Here is an 18,178-nt window from a genome sequence, read left to right as displayed (position 1 = left end):
AAAAAAAAAAAAACCAAGCCAAGTAGCTGAGATATAGACTGCAGCAAGATATGTGGTGTAAAACTCTTGGGAAGAACTGCCCATATGATGTTCCCCTGTGTGGCGACTTTGGCCTTATACTACAACTACTGACATATTAGAAGAAAGATTCTATGTGGTAACCCTGCAGGGAATAACTCTTCTCTAGAATGCCAGATTTGGTCAATTTTGCAATTCTGTTCTGAGAATTTCACTCCTGGCTAATGAAAGGGGACATGACTCAATCCACAAAAGGGGCTCTGCCCTGGCCATGGTGGCAGAAGCTGGTGGCCTGACCCTTGGCAGCCTGCACTAATCTGGGCAGCTGCAGCAACAGCAGAAAGTGACAGCCTCTCCCTCACCTAGGTGAGCTCAGGAGGTTTCAGTGAGGGTGTAACAGTCTCAAGCGATACTTGGTATTTAGTCTGACCCACTAGAGATTTAGGGGTAGGGGGTGAAGAGGGCCAGAGGTGTGGTGGTGGAGGGCAGAGAGGCTCACAGTGCTGCCCAAGGGAACTTAGTACTCTCACCTTCCTCCTCTGGCCATTTCTGCCATATTTCCCCCATCCTTTCTTACCCTTCTCCCAATAATAATGAAAGCTAACGTTTATATACGGCCAAGAGCCAGTGTGGCAAAGTCGTTAAGAATCTGAGCAGTGGTCCAAGCCAGGATGTGACCTCAGACAGCAGATCTCCCAGGCCACGCACACTTGGTTGTTCAGGTCTGTGACTTCCTAGGTCAGGGCACAGGGACACCAAGGTAATGCTCAGGGACTATTCCATCTCCAGCCCCATAACAGAATTTTCTCATTCACTGTCCCCACCCTAGGCACACACATGTGCGCAAGTTTTAATAAAGACTGACACTACAGGCATGACCCCATGAAAGCAGCACACCGAGCCATGGGGATGCTTTCTGTCTTGTGTGTTTACAGAAGCTGAAGCTGATCAGTTTGCTGAGCAACACTGGCAGGCCTCAGCACAGTTCCCAAGCCCCCGACCACATTCCCTTCTCACCCCTCAGCCGCATCCCTGGACCAACCCTGAAGCTAGGTGTTCTCAACCTTACGCCTCTTTGTTACATAATGACTCAGAACTGACTTGAGTGGCAGTCACGCATTTCAGAAGTTCAAGAACCAGAGGCCAAAGGGAGGGAAAGTAGGTTGTTCTGGAAGCTCTGCCAGTTAATTCCATGTAGACAGGTGACCCATATTATGTCAATTAAATGCTGCTTTAGAGGCATGCTGCAGTGGGCTTTTTAAAACATGGAGCGTTCTAAGGTTACGTGAAGTTGGATTAAGGTTTGCTGAATGCACTAGGGCCTTTCCTCTGTAATTCAATTAACAGAATTAGAGATGGACTTTTGGTGGAATCCTCCCAGGCGGCTGAAAGGCAAAGTGGGGCGCAGACTTTTAAGTCCATGAGGGTAGAAAGAAGGGCCCTCGTAAGTCTGCTCTGCCCCTGCAGTGAGTGCCATGAACAGTAGAGGGTCCCAGCCAAACAGTGCCCTGCCGACAAAGCCAAGGTGGTTAATGAGGGGAAGGACAGACGTAGCTAAGGATGCTGTTGGGGCCTTCTTATCCCAGGGACATCTCTCCTTTCCAGTCCAATGTCCATCACTCCCCTCCAATCCCTGTGTCTGCCTCTTTGAACATTTCCAAATTCTGAATTTCTTTTTTTAAACTGCTTCTTCTAGCGAGATGTATAGGCCCTGCATGACCTGGCCCCAGGCCCCACTCTAACCTCATCTCTTGCTATGGCCCCACTGGCCTTTTATAGTTTCTCAAAACAGACAAATGCCTTCCCACCTCAAGGCCTTTGCAGCTAGGCTTTTTGTTACTTTGTTTTCTGTCTAGCAGTCAACCCTACTGACCTCAACTCATCTTTTAGATTTCCACCTCCCTGGCTTATTCCTAGACAGAGTTACAGTTTGTAACTGAGTTTGGAATTATTTGATCATTGTCCATCTTCTCCACTAGAATGACAGTTCCATGTTGACACCTGTTTTGGATCACGATTATATACGCAGAGACTATGTGGGTACTCAATAGGCATTATTTGTTGAATGAACCCATGAATCAATGAATGAATGGTCTCTTCAACTAATGTGAAACATTAACCTCAACTTACACATTAGTGGCTGGTATCAATGAATTACTTTTCTCAGATAATTTGATTTCAAGGTGTCAAGCAAAGCAATAGTGAGGTTTCCAGCAGGAATGGTGGCAGGCTGTTGACGAGAACTGGGGAACTTGCTTTCTATAACACTCTTCTCGTCTATTCTATTCCTGTCCTCACCGATGCACAGACACCTGAAGATGTCAGAGTTATCTCAGCAAGGGATGCACATTCCCAGTGTTCATACTCAAGGTGGAGAAGCCAAACTCGGGTTCTGGATCTATGTGCAGAGGGGTTTCTGCTACCTGGGGACAAGCCATTCATGGCTCCTCTTCACTCTCCTGGATGGTTGCCCTGGTCTCACTGCAGGCCTTTCTCCTTTCTGTCAGATTTCTCTGCCAAATGAAACACCTTCCTCAAAATCACTGCAAAGTACAGCAAAGGGAAATAACGCAGACATTAGAAGGCAGAGTTAATTTGTTATGTAGCCATAGAAATGGAGAAGGAAATGGCAACCCACTCCAGTGTTCTTGCCTGGAGAATCCCAGGGACGGGGGAGCCTGGTGGGCTGCCGTCTATGGGGTTGCACAGAGTCGGACACGACTGAAGCGACTTAGCAGCAGCAGCAGCCATAGAAAACTCATACAGGACCCAATCAACTATGTGATTTTTAGTGCCTGTCTCCCAGTCTACATGTATTGCCTTTTAAATGACCATCTTTATGCTCTAAACTTAATCTCACATTAGTTCCCACTCTGCATCAACCCTGAACTGGTAACAACAGCAACGAAAATCAGTATTAGGCATTTTATTCCGTCCTCAGGAGGGGTCCAATAATGATCAGGGAACGGGGACGGAGTGCAACGGAGGTCACCAGAACCTGGAACTGATTGGTCTCAGACCTTCAAGTTAAAATTGTGTGCTTCTGAAAAGCTTTCCATCTTTTTAAACCATTACTTTATTGACTCAGGTAGGGACTCAAATGAAATGTAACAAGAGGACATTCATAACAAAGAGAAAAGGACCGTAGAGCTGAAAGAACTGTCCATTATTTCCTTGTAAGTAAGGGTCTCTGATGAAAGAAGAAATGAACTGCTTTCCTACGTGGGTTTACTTCTGTTCAATGTCCAGTGCAGTGAGGGAAATGAGCTTTCACTATTACAGTCTTTTCTGCTTTGTCAGTGTGCTTCCACTCCAGACTCTTATTTTTAATGGTTTTTTAATCCAGTCATAAACATCTGTTTAAATTATTCTAGGAATGGCTTTTATTTTCTGTTTCTAAATGGCTTGCATATGTAGTAGGCATTTTTGCAAAACTGAAAAAATAAAAAAAAACCATGTGTATGAACCACCACCTCAAAAGCCAGTGAGAGGCTGGAAAGTAAGACCAGCATATTTGGGCAGGGGGAACCAATCTCTCCCAAGACACCATCAATTTGCTGCCAGCTTGGGCCAAGGAGACTTGGCAGTGGACGCCAGCCTAACTACAATCCAGGAAATGTCACGCCTGTGCCTCTGGTGTGACCTAATAACAAAGTCAGAGTCCCCACAAAGGGTTCTACAACTGGCTGCACAGAAAATATATTCTTCATCTATGTGTTGTTCTGTTTTCACAAGAATACATAGATAACAGTGTGATACATCAAATGCAAATTCATTTAGAAACACTCTTCAATTAAGAGCTGGATATTAAATGATTGGCTTCTATTACATATTACTACTAAGATTGGTAAAATTTTATTTAAAATATGGCTTTTCCAATTGACATGTTGAGAATCATTGTTCTAGAAATGCTACAGGGAGATTAAAAAAATTCTTGTTCTCCATTGAAATGTAACTGCATTCTGATTGTTTCACTCACTGCTTGAATGTGAAAATCTTGTACATTGATTAAAGCAAATCATGCTCTATGCATAAATTTACATTTACAGAATACACATTTTAGAAGAAAGAAGAGCAGTTTCATTATAAAGTATGCTATACAAAATGCATCATAATGTCATATTTCCTACTGGGTAGAGAAAATTTCATACGAAATTATAAAATAAAGAAGGAAGGAGGAAAGAAGAAACAGAGTATGGCCTTTGAGGGCCAGGTGCAGGAAAGGCAGGGAGTAGAAACTCCTGCCTCACATGGAAGATTCTAGAAACTTAAGTGGACCTGGGACAGCAATAATCCCTCTGTGTTTACTGGCTTAGAAGGGTGAAAGAAAATGTCTCTGTCTCTATGGTGGCCTCAGTCACCACAAATGAACCCCTCTTTGTAAAGGACTGTGCAAATGGTAAGGCACTTTTATCATTCATTTTCCTCCTTTTCCTGCTTCTTCCCAAGTTTTGAGACATATACACACTACTACATATAAAACGGATAACCATTATAATAAGGACCTATTGTGTAGCACAGGGAAGAAAAGTTAACTCTTTCAATACTCTGTAATGACCTATATGGGAAAAGAATTTTTAAAAGGGTGGATATATGTATAACTGATTCACTTTGCTGTACAGTAGAAACTAATATTTTAAATCAACTATACTTTAATAAAAATTAGAAAAAAAAAATCCATTGTACAAGTACATCACCGAAGCCGCTGCTTAGAAATCTGAAAAGCAAGCAAGCAATGTGGAGAATGGAGTCTGCGGGATGTGGGTGTGATGGCAGCTACTCTGGGCTTTCTGAGGCAGCTATGGCAGCAGTTTAGCAGCAGAATTCAAGCTCCCAGTGTCAGGTGCCAGCTGTGTGAACTCCCGTGTTTGCATCCCATAGAAGCAGTAGTAGCATCTTCTCTGGACCAGCTCTACAGTATAATTTGGGTGCATGTCTGACTATGCATGCTCCATAAGTAAAGATCTCCAGTTCTCCCAGAGATTCTTTGAGTGTTACCTATCCTTTTGGTAAATTCATTTTATGCCCAAGTTAGTTGCTACTGCTTTAACTAAGAATGCCCACGGTGAGTAGACCTGGGAACAGAACATCGTTCTCTGAGGTTTGAGTCTTCATTACGTCCAGCATGGGCCGTCTGATTAGGAATCAGGTCATAGCTGCTATTTCACTGAGTTCTTCCCAATTGGTAGCACTTGTCAGTTTCTGATCTTGTGGGGACATAAAGAAAAACACTGGACACATCTTCTGAGGTTCTTGCCATCTCCTTAGGATTTATTGTGCATGTCTACACTACTTGACTAACAATAGTCTCGCTGATCTTAGAGGGAGAAAAAGAGAACAAGAGATCTGAAAAACTCTACAAAAGGCTAAAAACCATGCGGGTCTGGAAAGGTGTGTGCCCACTGCCAATGGGGAGCAAAAATTACAATAACCTAAAAACAGATGTCTTTTCCCACTCTGCCCAAGATTTTCAGTATCACTGATGATACCTGACCAAATATGAATACATTAAGTCTATGCTCCCACTAGAACCATACACAGTCAATTCTTATTGTTCATGGCAGTGTGTTCTTTAAGCTGCCGTAAAAAATAAGCGAGCAAATACTGAAGCACTGTATCCAGGGGAAATACAGGATTAAGTTCCTGGGAACTCAGGTCACGACATTTGATCAGTTGATCAACACATAACCTTGTTGTATGTATGTTTCTGTTTATGAACACATCTTATCTAATATATAAATTGGCTTTTTATATGGACCATTTTTAAAGTCTTTATTGAACATGTTAAAATATTGCTCTGTTTTATGTTTTGGTTTCTTGGCCCTGAGGCACGTGGGATCTTAGCTTCCTGACCAGACATTGAATACCCACACTCTGCCTTGGAAGATGAAGTCTTAACCACTGGACCACCAGGAAAGTCCCTAATATATATTGTTGATTCATTAGTATTGAAATCAGGGGCAACAACACTACAATTCATACCTGAAGGAATCTTATCTAACACATGTATTTTCTCCATAAGGCACATCACAGAATTCTTCTACTTAGGAATGCTAGACAGCACATCAGCACTATGTTTTGGGGAACATTTTGAATAGTATAATCACCACCACCACCAACAAAAAAAGAGCTCAATAATGTGAAAAACATGGCACTAAATAGACCGTGAAAAGAACACTTTGTTTAAAGTATGAGAGCTGAAACAAAAAGGCAGAGTATCTTTTTGATTTGGCCTAAGCTGGGACTATACATGTTGAGCAACTCAAATTTTTCCTCCTTTGTTTATGTCTGTGAATGATTGTGAAAATGCTGTTGAGTTTTGATTGGGGGACTACAAATAAATTTAAGTAAGCAGGCAAATTCACACATATGGAACTTGCAAATAAAGGAACAACTGTGCTCTGTTCCCAGAAATATTCCTACAAACCATGAATTGCTTGAACACTGCTATCCCACATCACCCTTTTGAATTTATGTGTCATGAATCTGTAGGAGCAATGTAAATTGCAAAGAGAAAACAATCCCCAGTTTTGAGAAAATTAATTTGGGGTTAAATTTTAATGTGCTAAGAATGATCTGTGGTAATTTCTCTATTAGCAATCTGGAGGCAAATATTTCTGTAAGATTTCTTGTTCATCCATCAGAAAGGAACTTATTAATAAAGACATCCTACCAGCTTTTCATTTGGATGCTTTCCACTGCCTCTCACATTTTCATTCAATAGATGTTTTGTTTTTAAACATGGGTGCAAACAGAGTATTTGTATTAGTTAACATTTCTTCTGAACTTCTCCATGAAAGTCTCATGTGTATCATTTTAAATGAGTGTACAATATTCCACTGAGCTGTCAAATGTTTTGATGGCTTCTAGTCCCTGGGTTGGGAAGGTCCCCAGGAGAGAGGAAAGGCTACCCACTCCAGTATTCTGGCCTAGAGAATTCCATGGATGGGTTGCAAAGAGTCAGACACAAGTGAATGACTTTCACTTTCACGTTTTGCTATTTTAAATAGCTCTACAATAAACATTTTTAAAGAAAAGTTTTCATTTTTTTTAAACATTTTTTCCCAGAGGATAAATTCCTCAGGAAATGGGTGAAGAAAGTAAGTATCCTTGATTACTAGTAACTATAAATTAACTGAGGACTTCCTTGGTGGCTCAGATGGTAGAGCGTCTGCCTACAATATGGGAGACCTGGGTTCAGTCCCTGGGTTGGGAAGATCCCCTGGAGAAGGAAATGGCAACCCACTCCAGTATTCTTGCCTGGAGAATCCCATGGACGGAGAAGCCTGTTGGGCTACAGCCCATGGGGTCAAAGAGAGCTGGGCACGGCTGAGCAACTTCTCTTTATAAATTAACTAAGTCCCTTCAGAAACTGATGAAGAGCTTTCCTGTTTCCCCAACAGTTCTTCAGCTTTGGTTTTTTATTTCTTTAAATTTGCTAAATTAATTGCTGTGAAGTTGTATCTCATGATTGTTTTAGTTAGTATTTATATAATTACTGGTGAAGATAAAGAGCTTTTTAATATACTGATTCAGTCATTCACTTAGTCAATCAACATTTATCAAGTCCCTACCAGGCAACCAAGAGACCCGGTTTAATCAGATACAGTTTCTGCCCTTGGGGAACCTCCCCTCCTCCGGCCTTTACTTTTTTACAAACTGCCTATTAAAATTCAGCCATCTGACTATCGGAGGCTGTGTCATCTCTTAAACTTCGAATAAACACTTATCTAAATTCAAACAATAAATCTTTTCCTATTATAATGCCAATAGCTTCCCAATTGATTTTTTTCCTTAATTTTGATGGTTAAGTTGAATAATTTTAACTTTAAATAGCCAGAAATGAATCATAATCAAAATATTTAACAACTGGCAAGATAAAATATTAATATATAATAAGCCAAAAACATTTAACCAAAATATATTTAACATCCCTTTTAGTTGCTGAATTAACTACATCTTAAAATATGCATAAATGATATGTTATACAGAAAATGATTTTCCAAAATATTCTAGAAATTTCCAAATCAATTGTTGATTTTTTTTACAAATTGTTGTGGTGATCTTAAGTTGATGTAGCTGTCACTTAGCTAGGTGATGCCTCTGTTCAAACTATAGATCCTTATCAGTGATGTCACCGTGATACTGGCAGTCACAAAAACCGGCGTCTTTGTTGCAGCTGGGCATCCTACAGGCCCTTCACTGCAGGTGGAGAGCTGGATGCCAGTGGTTTCTGGATGGCCTCTGTCTGCTCTGCTACCACTGCAACTCCAGGGAGCCCTGGGCCAGAGAGAGGACCTGCCTTTCCTACTGCCCCCCAGACCACCAGCCTCTAGTTGGCACTCCTCCCAGGTCCATTACCACCTCCACAGCCACTGATGGGCAACATTGTTAGGTTCTTATAACCTCAACCAAGGATAATTTCTCTTCACCAGCTGATGCGAAAACACTGCAGTATTTGAACACTCAATGCAGCTCTGCTGTATCAGCTGATGATTAGCCGTAGGTTCCCTGTAAGGCATATTTTACATGAAATGATTACTCAGAAACATAATTCCTGCAGATTTGACACCTGCTTAGATAACAGATCCTAAACATTCCCAAATACTTAAGACGGTCAACTTGGCAGGATATAGGAACACACTGGAATCATCCTTAAATTGCTCCATATTTGAACTCTGCATGCACTGGCTGAATATCTGACCCAAATGAACCAAGCCCAAAGTCAGCTGATGAGAACATTGAAATGCCAGGAGGCACACTGTGAATACGGAGTTCCTCTTTTCTGCAATTAGACAACCAATAGACCCAAATTCTTTAAGGTCGGGTCCCATTGGCTGGGAAGAACTGAGCACAGTGAAAGTTCAGTGACCGAGCAGTTTCTCTCTGCTCTTCCCCAGATGATCTCTCTTCTTTCAGAGAACTTGGAGACAAGGAAATGGGATAGCTCTCTGAGAGTAAAACTATTAAGTCTGTTAAAAAAAAGTCTTCCAAAATTCAGAAATAAGGAAGAATGATTACTGTGTGCCCTTCAATGTCACACAAGAGCATTGTCTAAAAAGCTCATTTGATCACTGTAAGAAGGACAGCTTTTTTTTTTTCTACTTACTATTGATTAGGGCCTGACTCTGTAAAGCTAGACAGACATTTGTAGAAAATCGGTAAATTACAAATGGCATTTTTTTCTGGTAGAGATACACACAAGTTGATTTAAAAAACAACCCCAAAGCTTATGTCTTTATTGCCCTATAGGATGTTAACCAGTTTTCTATATAACTTGAAAATATTATTTCAGCATTCTTTCTCTCATAGACTATACATACTTCTTATATCAATTTTTTCATTCACTCTTTCCTTTAATGAGCCAATTAACTCTTTGACATGTGCTCAATATGCATTTGGATGAGATTCATGTTTTTCATTTTTTCAGAATTGACTTTGACAATCATAGCTTAATGGGTGCAGCGGAGATTTGCAAAGACATCAACAAAGAGACAGAATTACGTACTTTCAGACAGATCTGACTAGACTGATGGCAGTGACTTGACTGAACTAATATCATTACCTGTCAGTTAGGAAGGGGAAATGGGCGAGCCAGCAGTGCAAGCTTCATAAGTAAACGTCCATCCATTAAAGCAATGACCAAGGGGATGTGGTCCACTTAGCAGGTACATGCCTATGTCTTCACTAGGTGATCAGCCTGATGCCATCAACATTCAAACCATGTACTGAGCTCCCTTTTTCTCATTTTCATGCTCACTGAGTAACCTCTGGATTATAAGATGGTTTCTCAGGCAGGGAACTGACTCACTGGTCAGGCCAACATGAGTAACCCAGCCAGTCTGTAGGTTCATTTTTCATTGTAGATTAGTAAATTATCATTGGCATGTGGTTTTAGATTCCAGTTCTTTGTGGAACCTGACAGCGTGTGTCTGTGTTGTGACTTCAACCAACTCTGGTTCTTCAACCAGATCAAGTTTCTAGGCCTGCAAGCTGTGGCTGACCCCAGAACATGTGATCCCACCAAGGGAAATGCCAGCTGGTCATAATTCTGGTGACAGTGTTCTCAAACTCTCTGTGGTTCTGGACATGTTTTTGGTTCACTTGTTTGTTTTTGATTTTTAATCCCTGTGGACCAATACTTCTATAACATTTAATAAAAATACATTTCCAGGAAAATGCAATTTTAAAAGAGCCATAGAAAATGTAGGCCCATTTTTTAAAAAATCATTAGATTCAGCAGAATCCAAATTGCTCTGCAATATAGAAGTTTCTTTTAAAAGTAGAAAAGTTGCTCAATTTATATACTCTCAGGTCAAGGGACTTTACTTCATCTGGGAATTTGTTAGAAATGCAAATTCTTGGGCCTCATCCCAGATCTACTGAAGCAGAAACTCTGGGGTGGGGCCCAGCCATCTGTGTTTTAACAAGATCTGAGGTGACTGTGATTTTTTGCTCATTTTTACAAGACTCACTCATCGAGAATGAGTACACATCAGAAACCACAAGCCCAAACGGCAAAGGGGCCAGGCAGGGACAAAGATGCAGTTTTGATAAGATGAAGATGCTAAGGAAATGGAGAGTCCCTGGCAAACTGTAGTCTCAATGTTCCACATAGAAGCCTTCAAATACACACACACACACACACACACACACACACACACACCCATCTCGGTCAAACGAAATTTCTACTGGCAAGTGTCAGACCCCAGTCTACTACTTTTTCTACATGTGGATTTATAGAACTCGCAGCCTTGATAAAATGATGAGTTGCTTTTCCCCCAATAATTGTTTATACTCAAGAGTATTCGATATTAAATCCTACGTATATGAAGCCTTATTCTTGAGGTCTTCTCTGTCACAATAATCTATGTTTCCATTTTTAATTCTGGATCATACCATTCTGAACTGTGAGACATTTTAAATCATCCTTGCTCTCTTTTGATAGTTTGAAAATTAATTCTCACCAATTAGTTTTAAAATAATTTTGCTATATTCCATAAAGTGTCCTGTCTTAAAGTAACTAACTGTTACTTAACTATTAGTTCACCTGGTAAGGGGTTAGGGAAAAAAGAGGTCTTGGGTTCCCACCCCGGCTCTACTGTTCAGTAAATTGTCGCTTTGTGCAAGATATCAAGCCTTGGCCTGTGGAATGGCAACAGCAATGTCTCCCTCACAAGCCTGGTATAAGAAATTAGCAAAACAACATATGCAAATCACCTGTCAATTTGCAGATGATTCAAAACACCACTGCCTTTTCCCTTCTTCCCATTCTCAAACATGGTAGCCCCTCCTCTTTCCTATATGATTAACAGTTTCCTTTATTTCCCAGAAGAAATAAAGAATCAAACAATCCTGAAAGTGATAAATTTTTCCCTTTGTACTTCTTGCCTATGATCTAATTATTTTATATACAGAATTTTTACTACAAGTACTTTTGGGTGAGTTGTATTATGTTCATAAACTATGACATATATTTTCTAACTTTTTCCTCATTGAAAGTGTCTATGTGTTTAAGAACATACTTTTGAAACTTCCTATATGTCTGAGAAAAATATTTTCCACTGCCAACAAAAATAAAAATAAATAAATTGGATTATGTCAAAATTTAAAACTTCTGTGCAGCCAAGCCCACAATTAACAGAGGAAAAAGAAAACTCATAAAGTGGAAGAAAATATTTGCAAATCACATAAGGAGTTAATATCCAGAATATATAAAAAAACTCCTACAAATCAATAATAATAAACAAACAACCCAATTAAGAAATGGGCAAATGACTTAATATACTTTTCTCCAAAGATACAGAAGTGGTCAGCAAGTACTTGAAAAGATGCTCAGTGAACTAATATGCTTTTGCTTGTGTACTTTTGCTGAGAATATAAAATGATACAGTTATGGAAAACAGTATGGCTGTTTCACAAAAAATTAACAATATACGTATCATATGATCCAACAATTCCACTTCTAAGTATAGCCCCAAAATAGGGTCTTGAAGAGATATTTGTATACTCAAACATTATTTATAATGGCCCAGAGCTGGAAGCAAACAAGTGTCTATCAGTAGATGAATGGATAAACTTTGATACACTCATACACACAATGGAATATTATTCAGACATAGAAAGAAATTCTGATATGCTATAAGATGAATAAACTTTGAAGACATTATACTAAGTAAAATAAGCCAGTCACAAAAAAACTACTGTGAACAAATATACTGTATCAGTTCAGTTCAGTTCAGTTCAGTTGCTCAGTCGTGTCCGACTCTTTGTGACCCCATGAATCACAGCACGCCAGGCCTCCCTGTCCATCATCAACTCCCAGAGTTCACTCAGACTCACGTCCATTGAGTTAGTGATGCCATCCAGCCATCTCATCCTCTGTCGTCCCCTTCTCCTCCTGCCTCCAATCCCTCCCAGCATCAGAGTCTTTCCCAATGAGTCAACTCTTCGCATGAGGTGGCCAAAGTATTGGAGTTTCAGCGTTAGCATCATTCCTTCCAAAGAAATCCCAGGGCTGATCTTCAGAATGGACTGGTTGGATCTCCTTGCAGTCCAAGGGACTCTCAAGAGTCTTCTCCAACACCACACTTCAAAAGCATCAATTCTTCGGCGCTCAGCCTTCTTCAGAGTCCAACTCTCACATCCATACATGACCACTGGAAAAACCACAGCCTTGACTAGACAGACCTTAGTCGGCAAAGTAATGTCTCTGGTTTTGAATATGCTATCTAGGTTGGTCATAATTTTTCTTCTAAGGAGTAAGCGTCTTTTAATTTCATGGCTGCAGTCACCATCTGCAGTGATTTTGGAGCCCCCCAAAATTAAGTCTGACACTGTTTCCACATCTATTTCCCATGAAGTGATGGGACCGGATGCCATGATCTTCATTTTCTGAATGTTGAGCCAACTTTTTCACTCTCCACTTTTACTTTCATCAAGGGGCTTTTTAGTTCCTCTTCACTTTCTGCCTTAAGGGTGGTGTCATCTGCATGTCTGAGGTTATTGATATATACTCCAATATGGACTTCCCCGGTAGCTCAGACAGTAAAGAATCTGCCTGCAATGCAGGATACCCAGGTTGGATCTCTGGGTTAGGAAGATCCCCTGGAGAAGGGGAAGACAATCCATTCCAGTATTCTTGCCTAGAGAATTCCATGGACAGACTATAGCGTTGCAAAGAGTCAGAAACGACTGAGCGAGCGACTAATGTTTTCCACTTTCCACACTCTTATATGAGGTGCCTAGAGTAGTCAAGTTTATACAGACAGGAAGTAGAATTGCTGTTGCCAGGGGCTAGGGGCAGAAAGGAATGGAAAATTACTGTTTAAGGGGTACAGAGTTTCAGTTTTGCAAGATGAAAAGAGTTCTGGAAGTGGATGATGGTTGCACAATGAAAATGTGCTTAAGATCACTGAACTGTACATTTAAAAATGGTTAAGATGGTAAATTTTATGTTATGTGTATTTTACCACAATTTCAAAACAAAAAACCTCAAAAAACCCAAGATGTTTATTTCCCTTTCTCTACCTTTAATTTTGTCATAAATCATAATAATTCTGCCTTACTGTTGGTACCGTCCTTGCTTTAGTTCCTTCCAGCTTAGGCCTGAGCTGGGGATGGCCCAAGCCCCAGGAAAGAGGCTGTTCAGAGGCTGTGAGCTCAACCAGAAAATGGCCAAACCTTAGCCGAGGCAAGGCCAAGCAAAAGCTGATGGGCAGCAATGTGCTGGGAGAGGGAAAGACACTGTTTACCCCTCAAAGAGCCTTGAAGCAAATGCTTTTTTGTCAGTTAATTTTCAAGACCAGAAGCATGCAGCAGAGACAGGGGAAAGTCTCAGAAACAGTCTAGTCCTTGAAGATGAATTCTAGAGTAGAGACAGGTTTCCAGAAAGCTGACAAGGCGCTGTCAGAGATGGAGATTTTATACACACACTACCCTTCCTCCCCCTTTTTTCCCACCATTTCTCTCAGCGGCTGAAGGGTATATACACAGAATTTGAAGGGTGATCCTAAATAGCAGTCTGGATCACCCTTTCTATTTCATTTCCACCAAATCCTCATGGTGTCACAGCTAGGACCTAGAAGGCAGAGCTGACCATGTCTATGTGTTGTAGCAGGCTATCAAAGAAGTAGGAAGAAGCTCCTCAAAAAAGTAAAAAGAGGCGCTTCCCTGGTGATACCGTGGTGAAAAATCCACCTGCAACACAAGGAATGTGGGTTTGATCCCTGGCCGGGGAATATTCCAACCATAAGATGTGCACCCCAACTACTGAGCCCACCTGCTACAGCCACTGACGCCCGTCCCTTAGAGCGCATGCTCACAACACAGGAAGTCCACGCACCACAACTGGAGAAGGCCCATGTGCAGCAGCGAACACCCAGCACGGCCATAAATAAATAATAAATCTTTTTAAAAAAAATTAAAAGTAAAATTACCATATGATCCAGCAGTTCCTTCTCGGGGTATTTATTCAAAGGAAACAAAAACATCAACTTGAAAAGATATCTGCGTCCCCACGTTCACAGCAGTAGTATTTACAAAAGCAAAGACTTTCAAGGAAACAGCCTAAATGTCCATCAATGAAGAGGTAAAGAAAATGTGATATACACACATACAATAGAATATTACTCGGCCATAAAAAACAATGAAGTCTTGCTATTCGTGCCAATATGAATGGACTCGGAGGGCATTAGGGTAAGTAAAACAAGTCAGACAGAGAAGGAAAGCTCAGTATGCTCTCACTTATAAGTAGAATCGTAAAACAAAGCAAATTCCCCCAGTACATAGATGGAACAGACTGGTGATTGCTAGAGGTGAGGAGGGGGTTTGTGAAAAGGGTAAAGATGGTCAAAAGGTACAACCTTTCAGTAACAAGATAAATAAGTCCTGGGATGTAATGTACAGCATTGGGACCAGCATTAACAGTACAGTTTCTAAAAAAGATCTTAAAAAGTTCTCATCCCAAGAAAAATAAATTTGTAACTGTATGGTGATGCATGTAAACTAGACTTATCTTAGTGACTGTTTTCCAATATATTCATACATTGAATCGTTACATTGTATGTCGTACATTCTAAACCAGTGTGTTGTATGTTATTTATGTCTCAATTTAAATAAAAAAAAGAAGAAAGCAAGGGACAGTGACTTGGCCATAGCAACACTTGTCTGGTAAGTGCTTCCCTGTGGTGGCAAAGGCTTCAAACTTACAGAACGGAAGGACTCTGCAATGAAATGAACATTTGTATTCAATGCACTTCCTAACGTGTTGTTGTTGTTGTTACTGGTATTTTAAATTCAGACAAAGAACCTTCCCTGGTCTTTTGTGGCTATTTTGTTTGGCCCACTGGGCTTTTGTTGGAGCTATTATTTTCACAATTTTTCTTTCTTTTTCGTCTTTACTTCTTCTCCCCTCCCTCCCTCTCTTTCGCTGCTGGATGTGGGATCTTAGTTACCCAACCAGGAATAGAACCGGTGTCGCCTGCAGTGGAAACATGGAATCCTAGCTACTGCACTGCCACGGAAGTCCCTTCTTTTTCAAATGAGTTATCTTTTCAGCTTTGTTTCATGTTACTTTCTTGTATTTTTTTTCACTTTTTATTAAATAGGGATGAGGAAGCAAGGAAAGAAGTCTGGGGACAATCTTTCTTCCTGGCCAGATCTGTGGTATTCGTGCCTATACTTACCCCAACACACATCTACGTCAGACCCAGCAAAACCTAAATGCAGGGGCTATTTCTGTCCTTAAAATTATTCATGCAAGTCTTTCAAAAGAACCACTTAGAAAGAAAGAAATTCTCTGTCCTTTCCTGTATAATTTAAATACTTCACAATCATTTGTAAGCAGTAATATTAGCCTCAAAGGTTGGAATAATACCACTCCAAAATTTTCAGAATATGAGACCTGTAAACTAGAATCTGTGGTCTCTAACATAGGTTACCACAGTTCAGAGACAATTCACTTGAGAAACCAGGGCCATAAATGGAAAATAAAATAAATGGAAGCAATACCCTGAGAGCAAGAACCCTATAGAGAACACTCAGAGTGTTAAGTCCACAGTGAGAGGGTCTCTCTCCCTTTCATACAGACCTGCCTCCCAACAACTTCATTTCAAGGCAGGACTAGGAAAGAACGTCATTATTATGCAGATATTTCCCATGGTCTTCCTTTAAAACATTATTCCTTCAACACATTGCAGGGCATGCAGTTGTTATAAGCTGTAAGATTCTGGCCTCAAACATGGTAGGGCCAAAGCCATGCTCTGTCTACCTGACCCCACTGAGTTCCATCTAGCCTTTCACCAAAGGAGTTCCCTGCAGCCTCCAAAACCAGATAAGAAGGGACCCAAGCAATCTGGTAATAATCTCCTCAGGGAAATACAGACCATATTACAAATAGGCTTATGTCCCTGGAAAGCAAATCTGATCGCTCATTTACCCAACCAGTAACTTTTTCATCAGTTAAACTTCTCAATCCATCTCTCCTTCTTGAAGTAACCATGAGAGTTCTGATTCAACTGCAAGCTTGATTCCATCTGTAAACCTTGCTCAACAGACATCTCTTAATTCTAACATTATCCTTTTTACATCACAACTTCATTCCCACAACCCCCCTGGAGTTGTGAGTGACATAACCCTGCCTCCCACATCTGTCTTCATTCTTATTAGCTACAGGAGCCATCACTTTTACAGCTGTATCACCTTAGGAAGTCTCTTTCTTCCCAAAGATGATTAAGCCAAGGAAATGTATATATTTCTTAACTATAAATGAATGAATAGTGTGACTCAACTATATCCACTCCAGATAAAGCCTGACTCTCCAACTCTACTCAGTAAACCCAGAGGTATACAACATTTACTCTTAAATTTCAAAAGGCCAAAGCTTTTTCCTGGCCCGAGGGCTCTTGGTTTATACCTGATGATGTTAACCTTCATTCCTGGAATGCTGCCTCACCAAGAAGACACCTCACTCCAGAGTCACCACATGTACATTTTAACATTATTTGCTCAGGTGGCACTAGTGGTAAACTGCTGTGGTGGTAAACCGGCTAACACAAAAGGTGCCAGAGATGCAGGTTTGATCTCTGGATCGGGAATATCCCCTAGAGTAGGAAATGGCAACCCACTCCAGTATTCTTGCCTGGAAAATTCCATGGGCACAGGAGTCTGGCGGACTACAGTCCATGGGGTTGCAGAGAGTCAGACACAACTGACCACGAATGCAAAAAAAACCAACAAAAAAACCACACACACACAACGCTGTTCCTTATGCTTCTAAAGGTTTTCCCCTTTATCCATTTTGTTGTGATATTCTCAGATATTATTATTCTCCATTTCCTTATAATTTAATATATCATAGTTCTGCCTTATATTTTAATTAACTTTTAAGTAATCTGTTTTGTGCAGATTAATTTTATATCTGTTATGATTGTTATGTTTGGACAACTATCTTTATTTCATCTTGTTTTTGCTATTTATTTATGCTTAATACATGCCATTGGTATTAAGCACTGTGTATATACTTCTTTCTCCTTTTTTTTGAAATATGTTTGTTGGAAAGCATTGAGTAAAACAATTTTCACTTAAACCACATCTGTACACCAACTCACACACAATCATGACAATCATCAAATTCATTTTTCTGTTGTTTTCTACATATAGCCATATAATAAACATCATATCCTTAGACTTTTATTGCATAAGTAAAAAAAAAAAATTGAGTTACAGGTTTCAGCCCTTACCTGTCTTGTCTTATTCTTAGTTTTTAACTGTTACTCTGAAACTTCTGCTTTTTCTGTGGGGTCAGAAAGACATGAATTCAAGTTCTGCTACTTATCAAAGCAGGGCTTCCCTAGTAGCTCAGCTGGTAAAGAATCTGCCTGCAGTACAGGAGATCCCGGTTCAATTTCTGGGTTGGGAAGATCCCCTGGAGAAGGGATAGGCTACCCACTCCAGTATTCTTGGGCTTCCCTGGTGGCTCAGACAGTAAAGAATCCACCCACAATGTAGGAGACCTGGGTTCAATCCCTGAGTAGGTAAGATTCCCTGGAGAAGGGAATGGCTACCCACTCCAGTACTCTGACCTGGAGAATTCCATGGACAGAGGAGCCTGGTGGGGTACAGTCCATGGGGTCGCAAAGAGTCAGACACAACTGAGCAA

General features: G+C 40.5%; 1 protein-coding gene across 5 annotated transcripts in view; it reads right to left on the bottom strand.

Annotated features, from left to right (window-relative positions):
* The window catches only part of GNG2 (G protein subunit gamma 2), a 129,700-nt gene that overhangs the window by 74,729 nt on the left and 36,793 nt on the right, over positions 1–18,178 (bottom strand). The gene's annotated exons all lie outside the window — the stretch shown is intronic.

This window comes from Ovis canadensis, chromosome 7 (assembly GCF_042477335.2).
Source record: "Ovis canadensis isolate MfBH-ARS-UI-01 breed Bighorn chromosome 7, ARS-UI_OviCan_v2, whole genome shotgun sequence".
Taxonomy (NCBI): Eukaryota; Metazoa; Chordata; class Mammalia; order Artiodactyla; family Bovidae; genus Ovis; species Ovis canadensis.
Note: the sequence above shows the minus strand (reverse complement) of the source record. Positions and strands in the feature narration are given on the sequence as shown.